The following is a 23,587-nucleotide window of genomic DNA, read 5'->3' as shown; positions in this document are numbered from 1 at the left end:
GCTTACATTCCTGATTTTTCAAATAAAGATACCAAGAGAACGAAGAAAAATTGATAACAGGAGTAAATTAGAAAGTTGCTTAAAATTGCATGCTCTGACTCATGAAAGAAAAGAATTTGGGTTCAGTGTCTCTTTAAGTAAATAGTAGACAAATAGACTTCAATTCACTATCTCTCTCAGCAAAGAAATGTATATCTACTGTACATACAACCAGATAAACATATCCATTCAAAAGACATGACGATATCATTAACAGCCAGAAAACTGATACATTACATGCAATACTGCTGAATATAGTGACCTGTGTATTTTTATTTGTGATGGGAACAGATCAGTAGTGACACATTTAAGCAAAAGGTCTCTTTGTGGCACAATAACAAAACCACATTGACAAAAGTGCAGTCGTCAACACCACCACTCACATTTCAACCACTAACTGACAATTATACACACACACACATATACTGAAGTGTGTGTATACACATATACAGGAGTATATATATATATATATATATATATATATATATATATATATATATATATATATATATATATAAACCTCTTCATTGCTTTTATAGTATAGTATATATATATATATATATATATATATATATATATATATATATATATATATATATATACACACACACACATACAAACACATTTGTATACATACAGTATATATATGTATACACATTTACAGAGGTGTGTGTGTATATATATATATATATATATATATATACACACACACACATACAAACACATTTGTATACATACAGTGTATATATATGTATACACATTTACAGAGGTGTGTGTGTGTGTATATGTGTATATGTATATATATATATATATATATATATATTAGACACAGACACATGCTAATAGACTCATATACATTATGAAATAAGAAAGGGTAACACATGTATTCACTTTCTCTGAAACACACATATACACATGCACTAGCAGTCACACTCACAATACATTACATAGTCACAAGCAAACTCACCTTGATACTCACACATACACTTACATATAGACACACTTACAAAGACACTGAGCATACCCAGGTCTGTTTACCTCGGTGTAGCTGTTTCCGGTGTTTTCTCACTATATATCCGTATAGGGAGTGTTTTAGCCTTGTGTCACCACTTGCCGGTATCAATAAGTCAGTCCAATGTCTCAAGTTTTCGGTCTCCAGCTGTCCCCGGTAAGCACAAATGTACGGTAGATGTGGCTGATGTCGTCATCACATCACTGGGCAGGTGAAAGGCCTTCTGATTGGCTGAGCGCGGAGGAGGCGGTGTGGAGTGCAGTTCTCGTGAAATGGCACCTGATTGGTCTAGAATTGTTGTCATTCATCGGCTATGTCAAATGTCACACGCAGGCGCAGATCTGTAGTCTTTCTCTCAGCTTGCATAAATCACGTGATATGGTTCGGCTGACCTGTGCACCCATTAGTAAGGGATTGTGGTTCTTTCTTGCTTGCATGTACATATACTGTGCGGTCAACCATAGCTTTAGTATTAGCAAAACTATTTGCTGCTACAGCCCCTTTGGCAGATGTAGGACTGGATACTTCACATTTTATTTTTCACTTGTACTTACCACCCCAACCATCTCTAATTGCTCTTGCCTAAAAAAAAATCTTGAAAGATCATGTATACATGTTTATAACATCTTTTCAGATCAAACTCACATCTTGACCCTTTGGAATTTGAGCCAAACAATCCAATATTCTAGCTTTGTGCTCCAGAGCATTATTTTAACTATGTATTTAACCCCTTTGTGAAGGTAAAATACATAGCATTGCAGAGTTGCTAGTGATCAATTAAAATTTCTAATGAATTAAAGCATGCATTTTTTTATAAACCTTTAAAGGGGCATAATACCCAAATGCTAATTCTCTTGAAAGTGATGCACCATAACTGTAAAACACCAAGAAAATATCACCTGAACATCTTTATGTAAAAAGGAAGCTATTTTACCTTAAAGGGACAGTCTACACCAGAATTTTTATTCTTTTAAAGGATGGATAATTCCTTTATTACCCATTCCCCAGTTTTGCATAACTAACACAGTTATAATAATATACTTTTTACCTCTGTGATTATCTTTTATTTAAGCCTCTGCAAACTGCCCCTTATTTCAGTTCTTTTGACAGACTTGCATTTTAGCCAATCAGAGCTGGCTCACCTGAACTCCACGTGCGTGAGCACAGTGTTATCTATATGACACACATGAACTAATACCCTCTAGTGGGGAAAAACTGTCAAAATGCCCTGAGAGAAGAGGCAGCCTTCAAGGGCTTAGAAATTAGCATATGAACCTCCTAGGTTTAGCTTTCAACTAAGAATACAGAGAGAACAAAGCAAAATTGGTGATAAAAGTACATTGGAAAATTGTTTAAAATGACATGCCCTATCTGAATCATGAAAGTTTATTTTGGACTAGACTGACCCTTTAACATTTCTTTTAGCTTATAAGAGTAAGTGCTCTAGTAACAGCTATTCTTCAGCTACTGTGCAGCTGCAAGTTGAACATAATAGAAAAAAAAAATAGCCAATTAGCATCTGCAGTGCTGAGGTCATGCTATGCTTTGCTATGATCTTGTGAGATTCCATAGAAAACGTCCTTAAATTGAATAGGAAAATAACATGACTGTTCCTGTAAATTTAGATGCACACCCCCTTGCAAGTCCTGGGGCTTGCATCCTGATTGGCTGCTTAAAGTCCCTTTACATTTTGAGGAAAATATCTTCCTTTTTTACATAGAGCTGTTCAAGTGATATTTTCTAGCCATTTCATGATTCAAATAGAGCATGCCATTTTAAGCAACTTTCTAATTTACTCCAATTATCAATTTTTCTTCGTTCTCTTGCTATCTTATTTTAAAAAGCAGGAATGTAAAGATTAGGATTCAGACCATTTTAGGTTCAGCACCCTGGATATCATTTGCTTATTGGTGGCTACATTTAGCCACCAATAAACAAACATAACCCAAGTTCTGAACCAAAAATGGTCCGGATCCTAAGCTGACATTCCTGCTTTTTAAATAAAGATAGCAAGAGAACGAAGAAAAATTGATAATAGGTGTAAATTAGAAAATTGCATGCATGCTCTATCTGAATAATGAAAGAACAAAAAATTGGGTTTCATATCACTTTAAGTCCTTCAACATTTAGGTATCATGTCCCTTTAGGGTCACAAATGACTTACTCACAGTCAAGTCTTAAGGCAGTATCTGTTACTTCCTTTTGATCTCTCAGCAGCCATTACTGCTGTTAACTACCTTGTTCTACTGTAAATAAAACTTCAATCCTATAGCATTTGTGACACAGGAAGAACAAAACAAATACTATGCCTCTAACTGTATGCATCCTTTTATAGTGCATCCTCTACCCCAGGACACAACAAACTCAGTTGCCAGGGAGTCACTGGTGCCCTGGTTTGGAGCATCAACACTCACTGATAACCCCCCCCCCCCCCCATCCCTGTAGCCTGGTGCAGCTGGATCCTTTATAGGCTTCACAGTTGTAAAATACAAATGTAACTATACTTCCTGCGAAGCCTCTTTACCAATGACGAGATATGTGTGTTGGGAGTGAGGACAGTGTTAATGTCACTTGATTTGATGTGTGAGGCTGGACTGAGCTGTCAGTAATATAGTGGAAACACATGATATTTTATATATATCACACACACACTGTAAATATCATAAGAGTGGCCAAAAGATGCTGGGCCACTAAATTTATGTTGAAATAATTTTCATTGAATTTTAAAGAAATAAGAAAAAGAAGATAGTTACATCAGGTGTCATTTCAGCAAAACATATATAGTTTTTTTACAATGAATGAATGACATATTAAGGTTTCCAACACACAATTGGATTTTTTTTAGGCAATGTGAAGTGCAGATAAAGGAGGCTTAAAGGGACATAATACTCATATGCTAAATCACTTGAAACTGATGCAGTATAACTGTAAAAAGCTGACAGGAAAATATCACCTGAGCATCTCTATGTAAAAAAGGAAGATATTTTACCTCACAATCTCCTCAGCTCAGCAGAGTAAGTTCTGTGTAAAAAGTTATACTTCACCTGCTCCCAGCTGCAGGTAAAAATAAAAAAAATGAAGAAATGTACAGCAGCCAATCAGCATCAGCAGTGCTGAGGTCATGAACTCTTACTGTGATCTCATGAGATTTGACTTAACTCTCATGAGATTTCATAGTAAGCTTCCTTTACCTGATTGGTGAAATAATATGAGAGTTCACGAGGCTCATCCCCTAAGATGTCCCAGGACAGACACACTAAAATGCTGCTTAGAAATCCTTTACAATGGGAGGTGGCTACTGAGGAACTTTTGAGGTAAAATATCTTTCTTTTTTACATAGAGATGTTCAGGAGATATTTTCTAGTCAGCTTTTTACAGCTATGCTGCATCACTTTCAAGTGTTTAAACATTTGGGTATTATGGCCCTTTAAAGTGAAGGTAAACTTTGGTGAATGAAAGCCTGGTTTTTAAAAATACTATTAAAAACAGGGGCACTGTCATTCATCAAAGTTTAGAAAGCAGCCGTTTTATTTAAAAACTTACCTCTCTTCTTTGCACAGCCAGAGCAGCTTCCCCCACCCGGAGATCTTCTCTACACACATCAGCAATGACTAATCCGGCTTCCTCCAATCACGGCTTTCCCCCCAGGCGAGTTATTGCCTGAGGCTGTGCCATGATTGGACGAAGCCGGATTAGTCATTGCTGACGTGTGTAGAGAAGATCTCCGGGTGGGGGAAGCTGCTCTGGCTGTGCAAAGAAGAGAGGTAAGTTTTTAAACAAATCGGCTGCTTTCTCAACTTTGATGAATGAAAGTGCCCCTGTTTTTAATAGTATTTTTAAAAAACGGGCTTTAATTCATCAAAGGTAATTAATAAATTATATGTTTATTATACAGTATATATGGGATTATTTTATACTATTTACCCTGTGTATTTTCATACTAAACGTGATATACTACTTATAATATTTTAAAAGATGCGTTTAAAAGTCACATTTCTTTTCAATATAAATATAGCCCACATATTTGTACATCTCTTTACAGTGTCACTCTGAATGCACAAAAACACAATTTAGGTACAATTTATGGGACAACTTATTGCATGAGTCTTCCTGCATTGGTATTTTTCTCTCTATATTTGATATATTCATATCTTCCAGTTCAATAAACTTATCTGGTCAGTATCTATCTCCTCTGAGTGGTTCACTATACCCCTGGAAAAAAAAATCAAGATGATGTTATTTGTGTCATGCATCTTTAAAATAAGGCTATACAGTTGTTCATTTAATCTATTACAAATTTGAAATGTATTTCCCAGATCCATATATATATATATATATATATATATTAATATATATTATATATATATATCTCATTTATACAGTCTGAGTATCAAGGAAACATTTGAAAATTACACAATTCATTTTACATGGAGTTCTAATTTCCCCTTTTAAAATAAAGATTTACATTTCCAGTTTGTCTGGAGGAAGTTGTGTATTCAACTCATCATAGGGTAATTAACTCTTACATATACTTGTGCTTCAAAGGATTAGCTCTAGACCGAGCGACTGTATTTCCTGCATGGGGTTATCATCTATCTGGACTTTTATTAGGGCAATTATTTAAGCCAAGGTATTGAACACAGACTCTTTATAGACTGGGACATGTTTGCAATGCGCCCTTGACAAATGAGAAAGGGGGGTTGTGTTACAAACAGCTTCACAAATAAATAAATTATTTGGTGTAGATATAGATATATATATCACTTAATAACACTCACAGATATCCTGACATAATGCTTGTACTATTGTCAACTGTATAGGCTCATTTAGAATAGAATTAAGACATCTGGGGGCCCATTTATCAAAGGGCTTGCGGACCTGATCCGACACTGCTGATCAGGTCCGCAAGACCTCGCTAAATGCGGAGAGCAATACGCTCTCCACATTTAACATTGCACCAGCAGCTCACAAGAGCTGCTGGTGCAACGCCGCCCCCTGCTGACTCGCGGCCAATCGGCCGCCAGCAGGGAGCTGTCAATCAACCCGATCGTATTCGATCGGGTTGATTTCCGGTGATTCCTGTCCGCCTGCTCAGAGCAGGCGGACAGGGTTATGAAGCAGCGGTCTATAGACCGCTGCTTCATAACTTGTGTTTCTGGCGAGTCTGAAGACTCGCCAGAAACACGGCCCTTCAAGCTCCGTACGGAGCTTGATAAATGGGCCTGTTAGAGAGTTCCTCCCATATCCCTCTTGAGTGTGGGCAATCCCACCACATATGTTTTTATGTTTATATATCCCCCATAGCCTCTGTAACATAAGTTTAAACTTTCTTTTGTGGTGTGAGAAGTAATGACCGGAGTTAAATACCACTGAGAGATTGTCTTACAGCAATTCTCTATCATATCCGCGCTTAAGAGAGGACCACTAAATTTATGAATGGCTCCTAGATTTTAAACAAATTTGTTTAGCCATGCTCTACCTCTTTTCCATTTTCTGTTGGGGTGCCACAGGGATCGTTTCTTGACCACTTTCCCTTGTAAGGGTTAAACATAAAGGAGTCAATCACAAACTTGTACTTGTTATCTTTGATGATGATGTCAGACCCTCAGCCAATATTGTTAGTGCAATTTTCCATTGATCACAATTCTAAAATGCTTCTGATGTTAATTACTCATAAACTGTAAATAGTTACCTTCTGAAAGCAACATGATATTGATATTTTCATTGTTAGCCACCTGATTTTGTAATCCAAAAACCAAATGCACATATGAAGGACAAACTACATTGTGTACAATTATCCTATTTTGCTCCAAAACCAGAGATATATGTGTATGTCTTTTTAAGGGATTTAAACAGGGGCATGTTAAAGTGATGGCCAACTTTTACTAATTAAATGCCATAAATGTAATCTTTGCCCTTAAAAAAGTATATGTGTACCCTTTTTTGTTTTTAATCCATCTGTGAAAGAGTTAAATGAGTGCATATAGTAATGCTTCTATTGCAATGTTATTGCCGGCCCACTTGGAAGAACTCTTTTCTTTTTTAATGGCAATTCAAGTGAACATCCAATCAGCATGTGTGTCATTTGACAATCTTGAAGTCAGGCCCCTTTAAAGTCCTTAGAAAGCCTATGTAGAGAGTGGGTAGGACTGCTCTATACATCACAGTCCAGCCAAAAGAGCAAATGAAGGGGGGGGGGGGGGGACACAATACCAATTAGGATTATAAACCTTTAATTATAAAATATACAGTATATACACTTAAACCATTTGAGTGCTAAGCCATTTCCCACCTGGGTGCTAAGATGGATTTGAGCTTTTGTTTTTAAATATATATATTTTTTATGCTAATAATAAAGAGGAAATCAATTGGAAGGTGAGCGCACAGAAACAGTCTCTACATAAAAAAGGACGGTGATTGATGGAAAAATTTGTAGTTTTTGAATCTATGTAGATATTTCACTAAATCCAAATATCCAATGTGAGCAGTTGTACACAGGTAAGTGGATGTATGCTTACCAGATAACACCTCAATCATATGAGGTAAGGTATAGGCTCCGAAAGAGTGAAGAAAATCCTCATCTGTCCTCTTGTGAAGTCACTTGGATCGCTCTCAGCCATGGATCTTAGCTACAGATCTCGTCTCGGTGTTTGGCATATTTACGTTTAATAATTTTTATTAGTTTAAAAGTGCTTATTATTCTTTTCACTCTGATAGGGCAAATAGGGTTCATAACTTTATAATGTCATTGAAGATGTTGGTGGATAATTTTAGTGTCCATACAAAAAAATACTTTTACCTTCAAAAACGTTTTAAGATACTAGCTAAGAATTTGAAAAGTCTTGTCCTAGGTTTATCAAGTCCTTATAGTTGTGGAATTTGATAAGTGAATAATGGCCTTGTAGTTATGTTATGAGAATTTGGATCGTTATCAGGAAAACAGGGCTGGCACATGTCAAGTATAGGACCATTTTCACCGAACTATTATTAAAAATAAGTGCTGCAAATAAACAACGAAAATGGTTGATTGTGATTTCATCAACAATGAAATGGCAGCTTTCAACAATAATAGTGATATAATAATAATCAAACTACAGAAAGTAATCTATAGTTATCTAGGGTCAATAATGCAAAAACTACATGCTGTAATTAATCAGAGCATGCCATTTTTGGATTTAAATGTCTCTTCGAAAGAAAGTTCAGTTGAAAGATACAAAGACTGAGTAATGATTTTTATGAACACTATAGCCTTGAGGTGACTCACATACGTTTACAAGTCTTAAGATTGTTTCTTTCATAAGATGGTGAGATTCTGGAGGACTTCCGGTGGGAGGGCATGGATGGAAGCTGCAAAGAACAAGAGCTCCGTTAGCCACGCTCTAAGTTTAAATAACAAATCCGTCATCGAGCCCTCAACTGCGCTTCTTGGTGTGCACCATTTTAGACATGCCTGGACATGGGGTGGGAAGTTTAATCCATCCGCTCTATCCCCCGAGGCCCACAATCCATTACAAGGAAGGTAATAACGGACTGCCAGTCCCATGGCCGCCATTGCATAAGCGATATAAAAGCCTAAAAAGCAACACCACTTGTCTTGTTCAAACTCTGTTTATTTGGACATCACCAAAGGATAAATCAGCACGTTTCAGTCCAACTGACCTTAAAGGGATGGTAAATTGTATAATTAATGACATTTGCCAAATGTTTTATTTCATGTTTTATAAACAAATTGCATTATTATTATTTTTTTTTAAAATCTTACATTATTATATATTCATTATTTTTGTATCCTATAATTCCTGTCAATCACTTCTTTGGCTCCGCCCATCAATGTAGCTTCTTAGCACCTTATAAACATGAACAGCAGTCCCACCTGCTGTGCACATCGCTAGTAGAGTTATTCCCCTAATTTTATTACCTCGGTCCCTCAGAAAATATTGATTTCAAAGTAAACTGACGAGTACAGCAGTCCCGCCCGCTGTACACATCACTATGATCAGAGTGATTTGCATCAATGAAAATCAATTAGGCGAAAGCGATCAATTATTTTTATGATCTCTTTCCCTCAGAAAACGTTGCCTCAAAAGTAAAGTGACGTGTACAGCAGTCCTGCCCACATGAATAAGAGTTATTATACTCGAAACGTCGCTTTTTTCCATGTCTGTACTTTAATAAAGACTTAAAAGAAGAATTATAGTGCTGTGGACAACTACTTTGAGTACACATCAATAGAAGTAGAGCCGCACGTTCACAACAAATGAACGTTTTCAAATATTTTTTTTCTTTTAGACACCTCCCCTTCAAACGTATTGCTGAGGAAGCGTTCTGTGAAACGCGCGTCAGGGGTCCAGCAGGAGCAGCTCTGTCTCTCCTGTCTGCCGTTTTTAACTTGCTTACCCTTGTCTAAAAACTAGAAATGTTCTGCTAATAGCGGGTCAATCATGGTGCCTACTTTAGACTAATAGTTAAAAGTTAATCAGCCCTCGGATTGTAAGGGCTTAGCTTACTCTTTATATAATTCCAAGTATGCCCATGTTGATCTATATATCTATATACAACAAAACAAATATGTATGACTGGGTTTAAGTGTTTTTAATTTTCCAACCGCTACTACTGTGTGAATGTTGGTTCCTAGTTGCTTTAATAAAGATTCCAAGGTATGAATGTTATGGAACTTTTTAAAACATATAAAGTAATATTTATCTGAATCCATTATTTGGAGTTCATATGATATATAATCTGTGGCAATCTCTGCTGTGAATTCTATTGTATTCTTCATACAATTAGTTTTTCTAGTTGTTTGGTTTGCTTCTCATCCTGCAATCGTGTGCGCTTTTTATCATACCTCCAATCAGCTTGTCTAAAATAAAAAAAATTGAAAGTAGAATGAAAAAAAAATACGCTTTGATCATGAAAAAAAGAGCATTTACAAAAATTTGAAATTTTGATGAGCATCAATCAGTTGAGATAAATTAGGAATCCTGTTTTTTTGTGCCACTCGTGTAGAAAAGTAGTAAGCACTGACAGACTGTGGTTACTATGCAAGCTTGAAAGGACCAGATGGCTGAGCTTTTGATTGGGCAGAAAAAAAGGGAAAAAATTAAAACAGAGGAGGGAGGCTGGCAGGGAAGCATAATCTATAAGCTAATAGGTGAATAAAAATTAATTTAATAGAAGTATAAAAAAAAAAAATGAAGAGGTTTTTAGAAAAATTATGGCATGAACTTTAATTTTTTTTAAAGTTATATTGAAGAGTTTACCATCCCTTTAATCATGTTGTATGCACAAAAAACATAATTTATGTAAGAACTTACCTGATAAATTCATTTCTTTCATATTAGCAAGAGTCCATGAGCTAGTGACGTATGGGATATACATTCCTACCAGGAGGGGCAAAGTTTCCCAAACCTTAAAATGCCTATAAATACACCTCTCACCACACCCACAAATCAGTTTAATGAATAGCCAAGAAGTGGGGTGATAAGAAAAAAGTGCGAAAGCATAAAAAATAAGGAATTGGAATAATTGTGCTTTATAGAAAAAAATCATAACCACCACAAAAAAAGGGTGGGCCTCATGGACTCTTGCTAATATGAAAGAAATGAATTTATCAGGTAAGTTCTTACATAAATTATGTTTTCTTTCATGTAATTAGCAAGAGTCCATGAGCTAGTGACGTATGGGATAATGACTACCCAAGATGTGGATCTTTCCACGCAAGAGTCATTAGAGAGGTAGGGATAAAATAAAGACAGCCAATTCCTGCTGAAAATAATCCACACCCAAAATAAAGTTTAATGAAAACATAAGCAGAAGATTCAAACTGAAACCGCTGCCTGAAGTACTTTTCTACCAAAAACTGCTTCAGAAGAAGAAAACACATCAAAATGGTAGAATTTAGTAAAAGTATGCAAAGAGGACCAAGTTGCTGCTTTGCAAATCTGATCAACCGAAGCTTCATTCCTAAACGCCCAGGAAGTAGAAACTGACCTAGTAGAATGAGCTGTAATCCTTTGAGGCAGAGTTTTACCCGACTCGACATAGGCATGATGAATTAAAGATTTCAACCAAGATGCCAAAGAAATGGCAGAAGCTTTCTGGCCTTTTCTAGAACCGGAAAAGATGACAAATAGACTAGAAGTCTTTCGGAAAGACTTAGTAGCTTCAACATAATATTACAAAGCTCTAACAGCATCTAAAGAATGCAATGATTTCTCCTTAGAATTCTTAGGATTAGGACATAATGAAAGAACCACAATTTCTCTACTAATGTTGTTAGAATTCACAACCTTAGGTAAAAAATTCAAAAGAAGTTCGCAACACCGCCTTATCCTGATGAAAAATCAGAAAAGGAGACTCACAAGAAAGAGCAGATAATTCAGAGACTCTTCTGGCAGAAGAGATGGCCAAAAGAAACAAAACTTTCCAAGAAAGTAATTTAATGACCAAAGAATGCATGGGTTCAAAAGGAGGAGCTTGAAGAGCCCCCAGAACCAAATTCAAACTCCAAGGAGGAGAAATTGACTTAATGACAGGTTTTATACGAACCAAAGCTTGTACAAAACAATGAATATCAGGAAGATTAGCAATCTTTCTGTGAAAAAGAACAGAAAGAGCAGAGATTTGTCCTTTCAAGGAACTTGCGGACAAACTTTTATCTAAACCAGTCTGAAGAAACTGTAAAATTCTCGGAATTCTAAAAGAATGCCAGGAAAAATGATGAGAAAGACACCAAGAAATATAAGTCTTCCAGACTCTATAATATATCTCTCTAGATACAGATTTACGAGCCTGTCACATAGTATTAATCACAGAGTCAGAGAAACCTCTTTGACCAAGAATCAAGCGTTCAAACTCCATACCTTTAAAATTAAGGATTTGAGATCCTGATGGAAGAAAGGACCTTGCGACAGAAGGTCTGGTCTTAACGGAAGAGTCCACGGCTGGCAAGAGGCCATCCGGACAAGATCCGCATACCAAAACCTGTGAGGCCATGCTGGAGCTACCAGCAGAACAAACGAGCATTCCTTCAGAATCTTGGAGATTACTCTTGGAAGAAGAACTAGAGGCGGAAAGATATAGGCAGGATGATACTTCCAAGGAAGTGATAATGCATCCACTGCCTCCGCCTGAGGATCCCGGGATCTGGACAGATACCTGGGAAGTTTCTTGTTTAGATGAGAAGCCATCAGATCTATTTCTGGGAGTTCCCACATTTGAACAATCTGAAGAAATACCTCTGGGTGAAGAGACCATTCGCCCGGATGCAACGTTTTGCGACTGATAATCCGCTTCCCAATTGTCTATACCTGGGATATGAACCGCAGAGATTAGACAGGAGCTGGATTCCACCCAAACCAAAAATCGAGATACTTCTTTTATAGCCAGAGGACTGTGAGTCCCTCCTTGATGATTGATATATGCCACAGTTGTGACATTGTCTATCTGAAAACAAATGAACGACTCTCTCTTCAGAAGAGGCCAAGACTGAAGAGCTCTGACAATTGCACGGAGTTCCAAAATATTGATCGGTAATCTCACCTCCTGAGATTCCCAAACCCCTTGTGCCGTCAGAGACCCCCACACAGCTCCCCAACCTGTAAGACTTGCATCTGTTGAGATTATAGTCCAGGTCGGAAGAACAAAGAAGCCCCCTGAACTAAACGATGGTGATCTGTCCACCACGTCAGAGAGTGTCGTACAATCGGTTTTAAAGATATTAATTGAGATATCTTTGTGTAATCCCTGCACCATTGGTTCAGCATACAGAGCTGAAGAGGTCGCATGTGAAAACGAGCAAAGGAGATCGCGTTCGATGCAGCAGTCATAAGACCTAAAATTTCCATGCATAAGGCTACCAAAGGGAATGATTGTGACTGAAGGTTTTGACAAGCTGATATCAATGTCAGACTTCTCTTGTCTGACAAAGACAGAGTCATAGACACTGAATCTATCTGGAAACCTAAAAATGTTACCCTTGTCTGAGGAATCAATGAACTTTTTGGTAAATTGATCCTCCAACCATGATCTTGAAGAAACAACACAAGTCGATTCGTATGAGATTCTGCGAAATGTGAAGACTGAGCAAGTACCAAGATATCGTCCAAAATAAGTTAATACCAATACCCTGTTCTCTGATTACAGACAGAAGGGCACCGAGAACCTTTGTAAAAATTCTTGGAGCTGATGCTAGGCCAAACGGTAGAGCCACAAAACTGGTAATGCTTGTCTAGAAAAGAGAATCTCAGAAACTAAAAGTGATCTGGATGAATCGGAATATGCAGATATGCATCCTGTAAATCTATTGTAGACCTATAATGCCCTTGCTAAACAAAAGGCAGGATAGTCCTTACAGTTACCATCTTGAATGTTGGTATCCTTACATAACGATTCAATATTGATAGATCCGGAACTGGTCTGAAGGAATAGACCTTCTTTGGTACAATGAAGAGATAGAATAAAACCCCAGCCCCTGTTCCAGAACTGGAACTGCCATAATTACTCCAGCCAACTCTAGATCTGAAACACATTTCAGAAATGCTTGAGCCTTTGCTGGGTTTACTGGGACACGGGAAAGAAAAAAATCTCTTTGCAGGAGGCCTTAACTTGAAGCCAATTCTGTACCTTTCTGAAACAATGTTCTGAAACCAGAGATTGTGAACGGAATTGATCCAAATTTCTTTGAAAAAAACATAAACTGCCTCATACCAGCTGAGCTGGAATGAGGGCCGCACCTTCATGGGTACTTAGGAGCTGGCTTTGGGTTTCTATAAGGCTTGGATATATTCCAAACTGGAAATGGTTTCCAAACTGATACCGCTCCTGAGGATGAAGGATCAGGCTTTTGTTCCTTGTTGTGAGGAAAGGAACGAAAACGATTATTAGACCTAAATTTACCTTAGATTTTTTATCCTGTGGTAAAAAAGTTCCCTTCCCTCCAGTAACAGTTGAGATAATAGAATCCAACTGAGAACCGAATAATTTATTACCCTGGAGAGAAAGGGATAGCAAAGTTGACTTAGAAGACATATCAGCATTCCAAGTTTCAAGCCATAAAGCTCTTCTAGCTAAAATAGCTAGAGACATATACCTGACATCAACTCTAATGATATCAAAGATGGCATCACAAATAAAATTATTAGCATGTTATAGATTAATAATAATGCTATAAGAATTATGATCTGTTACTTGTTGCGCTAAAGCTTCTAACCAAAAAGTTGAAGCTGCAGCAACATCCGCTAAAAATATAGCAGGAGTAGAGACAGCCCCATTAACCTTAGGGATTTTGTCCCAAAACTCTAATCTGTCAGATGGCACAGGATATAATTGCTTAAAACGTTTTAGAAGGAGTAAATGAATTACCCAAATTATTCCATTCCCTGGAAATTACTTCAGAAATAGCAACAGGGAGAGAAAACACTTCTGGAATAACTACAGGAGATTTAAAAAGCTTATTTAAACGTTTAGATTTAGTATCAAGAGGACCAGAATCCTCTATTTCTAATGCAATTAATACTTCTTTAAGTAAAGAACGAATAAATTCCATTTTGAACAAATACGAAGATTTATCAGCATCAACCTCTGAGACAGAAACCTCTGAACCAGAAGAACCATTATCAGTATCAGAATGATGATGTTCATTTAAAAATTCATCTGAAAAAAGAGAAGTTTTAAAAGACTTTTATGTATACTAGAAGGAGAAATAATAGACATAGCCTTCTTAATGGATTTAAAAACAAAATCTCTTATGTTAACAGGAACACTCTGAGAATTAGATGTTGACGGAACAGCAACAGGTAATGTAACAGTACTAAAGGAAATTTTATCTGCATTAACAAGTTTGTCATGACATTCAATACAAACAACAGCTGGAGAAACAGATACCAAAAGTTTATAGCAGATACACTTAGCTTTGGTAGCTCCAGCACCGGGCAGCGATTTTCCTGAAGTATCTTCTGACTCAGTTGCAACGTGGAACATCTTGCAATATGTAATAGAAAAAAACAACATATAAAGCAAAATTGATCAAATTCCTTAAATGACAGTTTCAGGAATGGGAAAAAAATGCCAGTGAACAAGCTTCTAGCAACCAGAAGCAATAAATAATGAGACTTAAATAATGTGGAGACAAAAGTGACGCCCATATTTTTTAGCGCCAAATAAGACGCCCACATTATTTGGCGCCTAAATGCTTTTGGCGCCAAAAATGACGCCACATCCGGAACGCCGACACTTTTGACGCAAAAGAACGTAAAAAATGACGCAACTTCAGGCGACACGTATGACGCCGGAAACAGAAAAAAAAATTTGCGCCAAAAAAGTCCACGCCAAGAATGACGCAATAAAATGAAGCATTATCCCAAATATGAAACTGACTGTCTGAAAATAAGGAATGTTGAACATCCTGAGTCAAGGCAAATAAATGTTTGAATACATATATTTAGAACTTTATAAAAAAAGTGCCCAACGATAGCTTAGAGTGTCACAGAAAATAAGCTTACTTACTTACCCCAGGACACTCATCTACATGTTGTAGAAAGCCAAACCAGTACTGAAACGAAAATCAGCAGAGGTAATGGTATATATATAAGAGTATATCGTCGATCTGAAAAGGGAGGTAAGAGATGAATCTCTACGACCGATAACAGAGAACCTATGAAATAGACCCCGTAGAAGGAGATCATTGCATTCAAATAGGCAATACTCTCCTCACATCCCTCTGACATTCACTGCACGCTGAGAGGAAAACCGGGCTCCAACCTGCTGCGGAGCGCATATCAACGTAGAATCTAGCACAAACTTACTTCACCACCTCCATAGGAGGCAAAGTTTGTAAAACTGATTTGTGGGTGTGGTGAGGGGTGTATTTATAGGCATTTTGAGGTTTGGGAAACTTTGCCCCTCCTGGTAGGAATGTATATCCCATACGTCACTAGCTCATGGACTCTTGCTAATTACATGAAAGAAAGCACACATTTTATACCCTCTCTAGGAGGAGCTAATTACCTATACAGTTGTATATTAACCTTTTCATAGTATTCAGTTCCAATACCTCCTACTAGTGGTCAATATGAAATATACATATTGTTCTAGCCTATGATACAATATAAAACCAAATATACTGAAGCACCGCATTAGAAATCCCTACCAGCCATAAAAGGTCTGACACACACTACACTTCTCTCAACCACAAAACAAGAACGGACTTCATTTCGCCTGAAACAGATGCCCTGGCTTGGAAGGGTGGCGGCAGTAAAAATGAATATTCTACCCACATTTTTATACCTATTTCAAACCATCCCAATAGCACTCCCCAGCTCCTTTTTCCGCACAATACAATCCCATTTTACATAATTATAAGTGTCTGGACCAGAGACCTAGGATGGCAAAACACCAAAAATATAGGCCTAAAGAAAGAGGAGGTTTGGGAATCCCCAACCTTCTTTTATACCATCAAGCGTCACACCTGGTCCGTATATGGAACTGGCACAGGGGTGGAGAACAGAAAAAAATGGGTGACACTGGAAAAAGAAATAGCCAATGTAGGTAACTTGGGCAGCATTTGTGGACTTAGTGAAAAAAACAGACATATCCATACACTTAATAACAATCCAATAATAGACACTCTCAAAATATGGGACAATGTAATAAAAAAAACATAAAACACTGTCCATAATACCATCTCCTCTAACTCCTATCTTAAGAAACCCAGACCTCCCATTTACAAACACCTCTCCCCAAATGAACAGCGATAATTTAATGTGTAACATTCCAATTTACAGCATCCTGCAATCAGGATCATTAAAAACAATGACAGAACTCAAGTGTGAACCTGGTTCTCCCTTCATTCATTGGCTATCATATTTCCAAATTAGAGACTACATACATACGCAAAAATCAAAAAACAATCTTACTCGCCCCTTGACCACATTCGAACATGTATGCTACACAGGTACTCCCACAAGACATCTATTATCATTATTTTACAAATTGATAGCTAATTCAGACAACATGCCTGACCCCCTATATTTAACCAAATGGGAAATATATTTACAAATCTCCCTTTCACCAAAAGACAATCAATACTACAAACAGCAGCCAAAAGTTCATTGGCAGTAAGCACACTGGAAACTAATATTAAACTTCTTTCTCACTGGTACCTCACACCTCAAAGACTACATCAAATATACCCCTCAGACTCTGATAGATGTTGAAGGAATTGTGGACACAAAGGAACTCTATTACACATTTGGTGGGAGTCTCAAGCTATAACCCCATATTGGAACACTATACATAAGATAACAGAACACTTATTGAACTGCTCCATCCCCACAACTCCATTGTCACTAATGTTGAATGGCCATATTGAGCTTCCATGCCACCATCGTAGAACCCTATTTAGAATACCAATAAATGTGGCCAAGAAGCTCATCTCTAGATATTGGAAAAAACTATAACCTCCAAGCCCAAAAGAGTGGATTAAAGGGACATTAAACCCAATTTTTTTTTCTTTCATGATTCAGATAGAGAATACAATTTTAAACAATTTTCTAATTTACTTCTATTATCTAATTTGCTTAATTCTCTTGATATTCTTTAATGAAAAGCATATCTAGATATGCTCAGTAGCTGCTGATTGGTGTATGCGCATAGATGCCTCGTGTGATTGGCTGACCTATGTGCATTGCTATTTCTTCAGCAAAGGATTTCTAAATAAAGAAGCAAATTAGATAATAAAAGTAAATTGGAATGTTGCTTAAAATTGTATTCTCTGACTGAATCATGAAATACATTTTTTGGGTTTAATGTTCCTTTAATCAAGTAACTTATACCTTAAAATTAGAACAAATGGCATATAATTATAAAGGGAAAAATGATTACTTTGCCCAGGTCGTGTTCTATTGGGACGAGAAGAAGGCAAATACATTATGCACTTCAACATAATAGTAAACATTCTCCCGCTCCTTAATCCTTCTCCAGGCATCTACCAGAGGGTTACAAGCTATGGGGTCCGTCCGTCGCAAGCCTTCACTCTCAGGATATGTTGGATAAATAGGCAAGCGTTGTCAGGGCCGTCTTTAATATTGACTGGACCCTGGGCAAAAATGTTCTTGGGCCCCCCCCCCCCATCATCCCAAAAAAACAACTAAATCAAATTTTTTTTTTTTTTTTTTAATTTTTTTTTTTATTGAGGTTCCATATAAGGCATACAAAAACTAAAAGAAGAGAAAAAAATACAAAGATCCATTTGACAGTAAACAATATAGGAAAATATTACAGAAATTATTATATAAGCAGTATGCCAAACAGTGCGTCAACTTCCTGAATAACACCCAAGGCCACTTTTGAACCCTGCAACCTAAGAACAGTCTCACAGGAAGTTATCCTGGTCAAGGGAGACCACTTTTGGGTCCCAAATATCTAACCTCATTTTTTATTGTTTTTATTTTAATATCTATTTGAAACAAACCCAACTAGTGAATATATAAAAGCACAAGCCAGTAAGGGACCTCGTAATGTAAACAATGCTTGACATTGCACAGGGGGTGGTGGACTGTACCCATTGAGAGTTGTAATATAAATTAATTTGGCGAAGTAGGCAGATACACTTACAGTTATATACCACAGGGATTTTGATACAGATATTTAAAAATAACCATTAAACCTAAGCCTTGCTGGCTAATAATATTTTATGGGGACTATGCATGGTATATTATAAAAATGTATAGAGTAAAGATATAACCAAATTATTAAATTACATGCTACCTACTACTAGATACCACACAATATACCCATGTGATAAATAAGAAGGGGCCTTCACACTTCAGCCAGATTATATGTATGGGACTATATACCAGTAGAGGGCGCAATAAGACAAACAAAACTTAACGTTTCCTAGAGCATACCTAGTTTCACATCATCAGATATAGAACATCAGCAAGACCCAGAGGGATAGATAAACAACTAGTAGTTGAACTAAGTTCTAGCACCTCATGTTGTTTACATCAATGGAGACTCATACTTTAGTATAATCTAAGAAGTATCTTAGCTTAGATAAGACAACACAATAAGTGTGCAGCTGTAGTAGTAGGGGGATGCATTATGGAGACTATTATATATTGCTTTTACATACACCTTAAACGCTCTCCCCACTTTCCCCACAGCAGTCCAAACAATATATCCCATCAGAACATAGACCTCAATGTGCATACTTCAACTGTCATAATAAAAAGAACTTAACAGCAAGATGCTAAATTGAGAATAGACTTTAAACAAATTAAACATTAACTAAATTAAAACTTGAAATTTCTTAGTCACTTCAGTATAATAATCCTGGTTAGGTCATAACAGAGGCTAAGGGTCGATGTCCAATAAAACCAGACTTTTCTCTTTGATTGTCATTTTAGCCCACGCCAATCTTCTCCATAGCAGAGGGGGTAGTAAGAGGGAAGAACAAAGCGGCTTGATATTCCGGCATGCCAGGGTACAGGTTTGGATGAGAATATAAACCTTTTAGCCAAACACTCTGATTTATTGCTAGAGCAGGAGTCAAGTGCCTTACCCCTGTATGGTATACTGATAGCCACAGCTGCGGGGGATGTGAGGGTGTTTTGCGCTCTGAGTTAAAATGAAGATTCCCCTGTATCTGCTCAATAGCTGCAGCCGTTGTAGATGTCAGTGATGCTTGTAGAGTAAGTTGCGGTTGGTCAGATATCGGCTCCCAGGACTCCCGCACCAGCTTAACCAATTTTTCTTTCTCCCCCATCTCTTGATAATGGATCTTCAGTAATGTACTTTTGTCGGAGTCCGTAGCTGCGCCCCACTCCAGCGCTAGTATGATAGGGCAGGTCTCCGGTAGTGTGTCCTTCATGTAATAGCTGCTACTCAGCGTGCTCAACATGCCGCCCGGCTCAATCAGGTAGGGCAAAATGTCCAGATCTTCTCCCTGTTCCGTTGGACTATGAAGGACTAGAGCCGGCTTATATAGGGCTCGCTGCATCAACACCGCAGCCTCAAGTATGTCTGGCGCAGGTCCTTCAGCTGTGGTCTGAGCGGCTTGCTGATGCATCGCATCATTCAGGTCTGAGGTAAAAGTGCAGTAGGATTGCAAGGGGCTGGTCAAATCTCCCCCGTCCAAAGCCAAGGAGCAGGGCAATTGACTCACCATAGTAGCGGCAATTGGGTAAATAGGATTCTCCTCATGTAGGTAGGCACAAAGTCCCGGGTAGACACAAATGGATTCCGCATCCAACAGCAACTGTCCTCTCTCATTAGCCGCCACATTGAGCAATGAGTCCGAAGAAGCTCCCTGCATCTGTGGGCTTCGCTTTCCCTCTACCGGGGGTGAGTGATCAGAAACATGTGATAGTATACTGATGAGGCTTCGTTCCAGTTCCTCAAAGCGTCTATCTAGTAGCTGTATCATCGATTCTTGCCAAGTACTTGACGCCGCCATATTGTCCCCACCACTGCTCAAGTTATAGTATTAGGACTGTACTTCCCAAAACTTATAGATGCACTATTGTACGCAATATATCTCAGGTTTGTTCCGTGTTCAATTTGTCATCCTACCCTTATGACAAGGTGATGCATAGAGAACAGTTCAATTGTCAGCACAACCGGCTGATTATATCTGATATCTTCAGAACTATGGAGGGGTGAATGAGGTTCCAGGCCGTCAACAGGCCTCTGCTGCGTACCTCATTGATTCTGGACTGCTGGGCTAAAGTCAAACAGTAAATAATGTCCAATACTGCTCCACAAACACAAATTATCTCAAATTAAACTTAGTATGTGGTGAATAGGTGTGAAAAACAGCAGTTTTAAGCACTTCTCTGTTGAGCCCCAGTTAGAAAGCAGCCATCACGATCGGTGGTTAGACACGCCCCCCCAACTAAATCAATTTTTTTTTCATTATTAGCCCAGCAGTGGATCATCCACTGCTGGGCTAATCATTTTAAAAAAATTAAATAAATTGCAATATGTGAAACTTGGCCTAAGCAGTACTAATAAGTAAATAAATATATAAATTCCTCCACTGTGGATTAATTTAATATTCTTTTGAATGTGAATCTGGTGTGAGGTTAGCTGGTTAAAGAGATTTAGGGCAGCCAATAGGAGCAAAGCAAGGTAAAGACTGAGGAGGAATTGGGGACGAGACCTCCCCCCCACGAGATGGAGGGACCTGGAACAGGCTTCATTACCCGCCTATATAGATCTGGCTGATTTGTTGTGGTTTCCCCCGCATCTCGCCACCGCTCACACCATCTCTAACTCAATTGTTAGAGGATGCCAAATGCTATGGTATAAATTGCGACACCACACTCAGATCGCCCCCCATCCTTCTCCTATCCAACCTGTACTCCCCATACTTCAGACCCTTCCCAATATGAGACTGAACTTATGGCGGCAGGCCGGAATTTTGACAGTAGGCGATTTCTATGTAGCAGATCAGCTTCTAACGCAAGAAGAGATGGTGGCAAACTTTGAGGTCCCGCGGCAACTGACATTTGAACTTCTAAGACTAAGATCTCTACTGAAAGCCTGGGGATTCCTGAGTGATGCCCCACGGCCTCTTACAGCTTGGGAAGCGCGATGGAAAACGGGCCTTCAGACCTATAAACCCCTCACGGCACACTATCGTTGCCTACTGGTTCCCCCCGTAATTCCTAAGACGAGACATATGCTCTCCTGGGAGGCAGAGCTGCAAAAGGTATACTCGCCTAAGAAATGGACATTGGCTATTGCTACAACCAAGGCCGCCTTACATTGCACCACGATGTACGAACTCTACTTTAAAATGCTCACTAGGTGGCATCTGGTCCCGACCAGATTGCAAACCCTCTACCCTAATCACCCTCCAACCTGTTGGAGGAACTGTGGTGGCATTGGCACCCCACTGCACACCTGGTGGACTTGTCCTAACCTAAAGTCACTCTGGGATAAGACCAGTAAGATCTGTGGTTTGATGGGTCTCCCAGAGATAAAAGACTCTGGAATGGCTCTCCTACACCTGGGTTTGGAGAAAATGCCTCCGCACCAGAGAACCCTTCTTATTTACATACTCACCTCAGTTAAAATGACAATTGCCAGGAACTGGAAAAAAGTGCACCCCCCAAAGTGGCAGAGTGTCTTGGAATACCTGAATTATGTCAAGTCCATGGAAGACTATGTCTACAGAGTCCGGCGCAAGTCGGAAAATTTCTGTCTTGTTTGGGAACCCTGGGAAGCCTACCTGCAGAGTCTCAGAACTAAATCCTAGGACTTCCTGCCCCCTTAGTATTACAGGCCCTTGATTCGGGTACAGGATGATCTGTCCACCCTCCTCCCCCCCCCCCCTCACCCCCCTCCCTCCCCCCACTCAATGAGCCCCCCCCCCTCCCCTCCTCCCCCCTCCCCTTACATACTACCCTCTCCCCCCTCATAGGGGGTACTTTCGCCCACGATACTACAAAGATGATTGAAGCTTGATTTCACTTCTTTGGAGCGGTGGCCCTCGTCGGCCCTAGCTTCCGCTCCATTGCTTATACAGGCAATACCCGCATGATAACTAGCTACTAGCGTAATTCCGCTTTTAAAGAAAGCAGAACAAAAGGCGAGAAAAACGCCAAAATCTTACTCTACCATCTGACAACGATTCACCCAATCTGTGAACACTGCTACTCACTCCTCATTTCACCTTCCACTCAGTTATAGTTTGATCTTTAGGTCTATTAGGAATGGAGATGAACGCCTGGTTTAATTATGCAATATTTATGTCATGTTAATGCCATGTGAGATATCTTTTTTGTGATTGCTGTGTTTACCTCATATCTGTAACGTTTCAAAGAATTGTGATAACTTATGTTTATAATAAAAATAAAATTTTTAAAAAAGACTGAGGAGGAAGCATAGAGGTGCAGACAAATATAAGTTTAGTGACTGGAACAGCAGAACTACTATGGGAAACTGTAAAATCTGAGACAGAGAGAAAACAAAAACTATAAAAATAAACCTTACATTAATGTGTGAACTATCAGCATGACACTATACATCAGCCACAGCAGTACATGTCACGTCTTTGCTAGGAACAAGTTCCCTCTCACCCTGCACTAGACAATGCTGCATGGGGAGGGGTGTGTGTGCACTCACTTATTCTTCCCACTGACACCTTTCTACAAAGCACTGTTCCCCTAACAAACTTCAGTTAGTTGATCTTAGGGCCACAGCAGAAAGAGCAGGGCTAAAGGGACCAGCAGACTGGATGCTGTCTGTCCAAGGCTGCATGGATACACTGTGAGATTAGTCACACAGCCTCAAGACTGAAGAGAGCAGTGTATGCAGCTGCACATATGCTGAAATCCTCACATCCTTACCGCTCCATCTTTCTGCTGCATGTGCCTACAGTCAGCCCTACCCAGAAAAAATCCCCACCACCAGAGCAGTGACCTGGTAACAGTGGTAACCCCAGTAGGACCTTTTCTGATGCAGTGGGAATGGCTGGATGCCTAGTTAGGGCTTTGCATTCAGTGCTGCACAGTGCACATCTAAAACAGC

At 38.7% G+C, this 23,587-nt stretch overlaps 1 protein-coding gene across 1 annotated transcript in view; it reads right to left on the bottom strand.

Annotated features, from left to right (window-relative positions):
- Positions 1 to 1,235, bottom strand: part of GOLGA1 (golgin A1) — a 165,907-nt gene extending 164,672 nt beyond the window's left edge. Inside the window, exon 1 of the mRNA XM_053695664.1 lies at positions 1,078 to 1,235. The gene's annotated coding sequence lies outside the window, so the exon portion shown is untranslated. The remainder of the gene's footprint in view (positions 1 to 1,077) is intronic.
- Between the last annotated feature and the right edge of the window lie 22,352 nt (positions 1,236 to 23,587).

Source organism: Bombina bombina, chromosome 12, assembly GCF_027579735.1.
Source record: "Bombina bombina isolate aBomBom1 chromosome 12, aBomBom1.pri, whole genome shotgun sequence".
Classification (NCBI taxonomy): Eukaryota; Metazoa; Chordata; class Amphibia; order Anura; family Bombinatoridae; genus Bombina; species Bombina bombina.
The sequence above is the reverse complement of the archived record's forward strand: the minus strand, read 5'-3'. Positions and strand labels throughout refer to the sequence as shown.